This window comes from Arachis duranensis, chromosome 6 (genome assembly GCF_000817695.3).
Source record: "Arachis duranensis cultivar V14167 chromosome 6, aradu.V14167.gnm2.J7QH, whole genome shotgun sequence".
Lineage (NCBI taxonomy): Eukaryota > Viridiplantae > Streptophyta > Magnoliopsida > Fabales > Fabaceae > Arachis > Arachis duranensis.
The window spans coordinates 56067170-56072754 of NC_029777.3; the positions used below are offsets into that span (position 1 = coordinate 56067170).

At 39.5% G+C, this 5585-nt stretch overlaps 1 long non-coding RNA gene across 1 annotated transcript; it reads right to left on the minus strand.

Annotated features, from left to right (window-relative positions):
- Positions 1-3692: 3692 nt before the first annotated feature.
- On the minus strand, positions 3693-4493 carry LOC107493861 (uncharacterized). Its single transcript, XR_001593115.3, has 3 exons — positions 4353-4493; positions 3984-4040; positions 3693-3902 (listed from the first exon to the last, which is right to left on the minus strand). It is a non-coding gene; the product is annotated as an uncharacterized LOC107493861 (long non-coding RNA).
- Positions 4494-5585: the final 1092 nt, after the last annotated feature.

Below are 5585 nucleotides of genomic sequence, written 5' to 3' on the forward strand. Positions count from 1 at the left end.
TTGTGCTCTGCCCTTGTAGTGGGCAGGGCAGAGTTGCCTTTCATGCTTGGTTCTCTTATGTTGCCCTCCTAGAGGGCAGTGTGCCCTTGTGGAGGGCAATGCTTGCCTCCCCCATTGTATGTGGCACACTTTTCCTTCCTTTAACCACGCTTCCTTCTCCTTGGGTCACGCTTTCTTTAGGCCACGCTTTTCTCTTTTATTCTGTTCTTCACCTGAAATAAACCAAAACAACCACTCCAAGTATCACTAAATTCACGAGGCTTATAAATCAATTAAAATTCAATTAAAATTAGCTTAAACCTCCTGGATTAACATTAATTTCATGGTGGTTGCTTGATTTAAAGAAGTTATGCATTTTCACTCCAAATCACTTACTTAGGAAGCAAGAAAGTGCATAAAGACTAACAAAACAAATGAAATTAGCTTGAAAAATGGGTATATGATGACTTGTCATCAATCATCACATTCGTCATGTTGAAGTGCAACGAATATCTTAGAATAAGAATAAGCTGAATTGAATAGAAAATAGTAGTAATTGCATTAATTCTCGAGGTACAGCAAAGCTCCACACCCTTAATCTGTGGAGTGTAGAAACTCCACCGTTGAAAACACATAAGTGATCATGGTGTTCATTGGCTTTGGCCCCAGAGAGGGAAACGGAATAACCAATACGTCAATACAATAGTAAAAAGTCCTATTTATACTGGACTAGCTACTAGAGTGTATAGAAATAAGTCTAAGTGCAGAAATCCACTTCCGGGGCCCACTTTGGTGTGTGCTTGGGCTGAACTTGAGCTTTACACGTGCAGAGGCTTCTTTTGAAGTTAAACGCCAAGTTGTAACGTGTTTTTGGCGTTTAACTCTAGTTTGTGACGTGTTTCTGGCGTTTGACTCCAAAATGCAGCTTGGAACTGGAGTTGAACGCCAGTTTGCGTCATCTAAACTCGAATAAATTATGAACTATCATATATTGCTAGAAAGCTCTGGATCTCTACTTTCCAACGTCGTTAAGAGCGCGCCATTTGGAGTTTGGTAGTTCCAGAAAATCGATTTCGAGTGCAGGGAGGTCATAATCCAACAGCATCAGCAGTCCTTTGTCAGCCTCCTATCAGCAGTCCTTTGCTCAGGTCCCTCAATTTCAGCCAGAAAATACTTGAAATCATAGAAAAATACACAAACTCATAGTAAAGTCTAGAAATGTGATTTTAGCATAAAAACTAATGAAAACATCCTTAAAAATAGCTAGATCCTACTAAAAACTACCTAAAAACAATGCCAAAAAGTGTATAAATTATCCGCTCATCACTGCTCAAACCTGTGTCAATCATATACAGCTTGCCATTGAAGAAATCACTCACAAGCAAGGAGAGCAGTAGTACCAGAGTTCATTCAGAAACACAAAGCAACTCCAACTCTCAACTCATTTCCCAACATGTAATTCCTAGTAGCTAATCGGATTTGTTTTACCCCTTTCAACATTTATGACATATAATCATTCAAGGTTTACATAATACAGCTCCTTTTGATTCCGCCTGACTAAGACATGTGATAAACCATTATTTTATGGTTTATCTTGCGCTAAATTGAGTGGTCTTTATCAATTCTTTGCATAATTATTCATACTATTTGCATGATTTTACCAATCCTTCCCAATCTTGTTCTATGGTTGAAAACTCGCTTCTTAAGCCCCTAAAGTCTCTCATTACCATTAGATGCCTTGATATGTGTGTTAAGTGTTTTCAGAGATTATAAGGCAGGAATGACTTAGAGGATGGAAAGGAAGCATGCAAAAATAGAAGAAGCACAAGAAACCAAGGAGCTGGCTAGCGAGAATCGACGCGCACGCGTACCTGACGCGTACGCGCAACAAGAGACGCGGACGCGTACTGCCGCATACGTGTGAACGCGTAGAAGACCATCGACGCGCACATGTGCTTGACGCGTACGCATGATATGCGTGATAACAAGTCATCTTATGCTAGCTTTTCAAGCATTTCTCACTTGTTTCATTAGGTTTTTTGCACTTTCTTGCATCATAAGTAAGTGATTTGGAGTGAATTTGCATGGTTAAACTAAATCAATCAACCATCAATTAATTCACACAAAATCATAGGATTCATTCTAGAATTAGTTGATTTTATGATTAATGCAGAGATCTTGTGAATTTGGTGATGCTTTGATTGGTTATTTTGATTCCTTATAGGAGAAGAAAGGAAAGAACCATGATAGCGTGCTCAGCTAGAGCGTGGGCCATGATATTAAAGTGTGGCACTCATCCAAAGCAACAAGGGCCAATGCTTAATTACCCAACGGAGTGCCTAATGCTACACCAAGAAAGCTAGGCTAAGGGAGCAACAATGAGATGTAGAGCTCTTTATTTAAGAGCTGCGCTCACAAAGTGAGCACTGGTATGGAGAAAAGCCAAGCTCGCACCAAGGGGCAAGGGAGCGCTACGTTGTGTGTTCGAACTTAGCACTCAACCACAAGGCACCAGCGCCCAATTTGAAGAGAGCGCTACGTTAACTCTTCTACCTTTTTCGGGCCTCCCCATGAAGAAAAGTAAGGCGCGGCACTCATAAATGGGGCAGCCAATGTTCGAACCATGCACACAAAGGAGTCCTACGCTACACCAAGCAAGGAAATTGCTAGCAAAAGGAAGCCAGCAAGGTTCGAAGAGGGTCACACACGCATAAAAAGGGCGCTACGTTGAAACACTTCACTAAGGGCTACTTCAAGGAAATTGGCTCAAATGGGACAGCCATGGTTCGAAGATGGAAACCATATACAAGCAAGGGTGCTACGCTGGAATTCTTCACTGAGCGCTATGAAGCTTGGCACGAGGCTTGGTTCGATGGAGCACACTAAGCAAGGGAATGCTACGTTACCTTACTTAACCGAGTGCTCTAATGCAGCTGGCACCCTGGTCCAATTTCAATGAAAATACCATTTTGGATCCACTTCTTCACCAATTTGAAAAGCCCACACTACAAGAAAACCAGGATTTTGCTACGCTTTTAAAGCGTGGCGAAAAGTTGAAAAAAGCGTAGCAATAGCTTTTTGCCACGTTTTTTGAGCCACCGGCACGCTTTTGAAAGAGTCACAACTGCTAGCGTGCCGGTTGCTCTATCGCCACACTTTTGGTGACCTATGGCCACGCTTTTTCTGTCGCTACGCTTTTATCTATTGCCACGCTTTTAAGCGTGGCCGTATGTGAAAGATATCGATACACTTTTAAAGCGTGCCAATAGCTGGAATATGGCTACGCTTTTAAAGCGTGCCAACAGCGAGAGATATCGCTACGCTTTTAAAGCGTGCCAGTAGCAAAAGATATGGCTACGCTTTTAAAGCGTGCCAATAGCAAGAGATATAGCTACGCTTTTAAAGCGTAGCTGTTGATGAATGTTGTACAATATGGCTACGCTTTTAAAGCGTAGCTATAACTTTGTTCAGGTTCTATTATTTTTTTTCTAATCTTTGTAATAAAATCTTATAAAATTCATAGATAATTGTAAAATTTATACAATGACCATTAATTTTAAATCAATTAATCCAATCTTTATAAACTTGTCACCAAATATAGTGTGATTGATCACATGACATGCTCTAACAAAATACCAAAAATCAAAATCATTACAACAACTATTACATTATCTACTTCCTTTACATATTATTACATAAGAGAAAAAATTTTAGAATCAGTAGGAAGTTACAAAAGAGACCACTAGTTTTTACTGAAACAAAAAAACACTACTAGTACCTAAGCTAACGAAGATTCTAAGCAAGCTACCATCCTTGAATTATATATTCCTAATCCAGGAGCAATCATTTCAATCCACTGGATCATATACCAAACCCAATGCCATGCAGCTCTTGAGAAAACAGGAGCCATCATTTCAATCCACCTGAAGAAAATAGATAATCTTCCTTCAAGTCTAGGAAAGTAAAGAGAAAGCCAATTGGATTACTTATTACCGAAACTTTACCTGGTACAAGGAGGAGCAGTGCTGCTTAAATCACAACCTCCAATTTTGTATGTCCTTCTGCAAGCACAACAACCAAAAGTATGTAAGAACATGATTGTGAGTATATGCATCTTCAAAAGCTTTTCGTTAAGCTATGCTTTTCGTTAAGCTATGCTTTTCTTCTATTTAATTTTCTCTATTTACACTAGAATAGTTATGTATAACTTATTTCAATTAACTCTAGAATTCGTTCATATCTTATCATTTACTGCACTCAAGAGTAGTTCTCTCTCCACAAATCATATCTTAGGGAGAATAATACACAAATGTATGAAGCTGCCAACACTTATTTTAATTTTAAATTTAAGAAAATGAAAGACATGTACTTACAGTGAGAACTGAACCAATTGTCAAGTCCTCTAGCTTTTTTCTCTCAGCAAGACCTTTCAATTTGGATACCAATCAGTCGAAACCCAGTTCCTAGCACAGTAAGTAACTAAAAAATCTCCAGAGCTGGTTGTGAAATCTCCACAGCAAGACCTTTCAGAAAGTTGAGGATTGATGAGCGGATAATTTGTACGCTTTTTGGCATTGTTTTTTAGTATGTTTTTAGTATAATCTAGTTAGTTTTTAGTATATTTTTATTAGTTTTCAGTTAAAATTCACTTTTCTGGATTTTACTATGAGTTTGTGTGTTTTCCTATGATTTCAGGTATTTTCTGGCTGAAATTGAGGGACTTGAGCAAAAATCTGATTCAGAGACTAAAAAGGACTGCAGATGCTGTTGGATTCTGACCTCCCTGCACCCAAAGTGAATTTTCTGGAGCTATAGAAACCCAATTGGCGCGCTCTCAACGGCGTTGGAAAGTAGACATCCTGGGCTTTCCAGCAATATATGATAGTTCATACTTTGCCCAAGATTTGATGCCCAAACCGGCGTTCAAAGTCACCCTCAGAATTTCCAGCGTTAAACGCCGGAACTGGCACAAGAATGGGAGTTAAACGCCCAAACTAGCACAAAAGCTGATGTATAACTCCAAGAAGAGTCTCTACACGAAAATGCTTCAATGCTCAGCCCAAGCACACACCAAGTGGGCCCGGAAGTGGATTTTTATGTCATTTACTCATCTCTGTAAACCCTAAGCTACTAGTTCTCTATAAGTAGGACCTTTTACTATTGTATTTTCATCTTTGGATCTCTGGAGTCTTTTGATCTTTAGATCTCTTGATCACTCTAGATCTTAGATCATTGGGAGGCTGGCCTCACGGCCATGCCTAGACCTTGTTCTTATGTATTTTCAAGGGTGGAGTTTCTACACACCATAGATTAAGGTGTGGAGCTCTGCTGTACCTCGAGTATTAATGCAATTACTATTGTTCTTCTATTCAATTCCGCTTGTTCTTGTTCTACGATATCACTTGTTCTTTAACTTGATGAATGTGATGATCCGTGACACTCATCATCATTCTCACCTATGAACGTATGCCTGACAACCACCTCCGTTCTACCTTAGATTGGTGGATATCTCTTGGATTCTTTAACCGGAATCTTCGCGGTATAAGCTAGAACTGATGGTATTCTGAGTAGGATTCATTGATTGAATGACTGTGACGAGCTTCAAA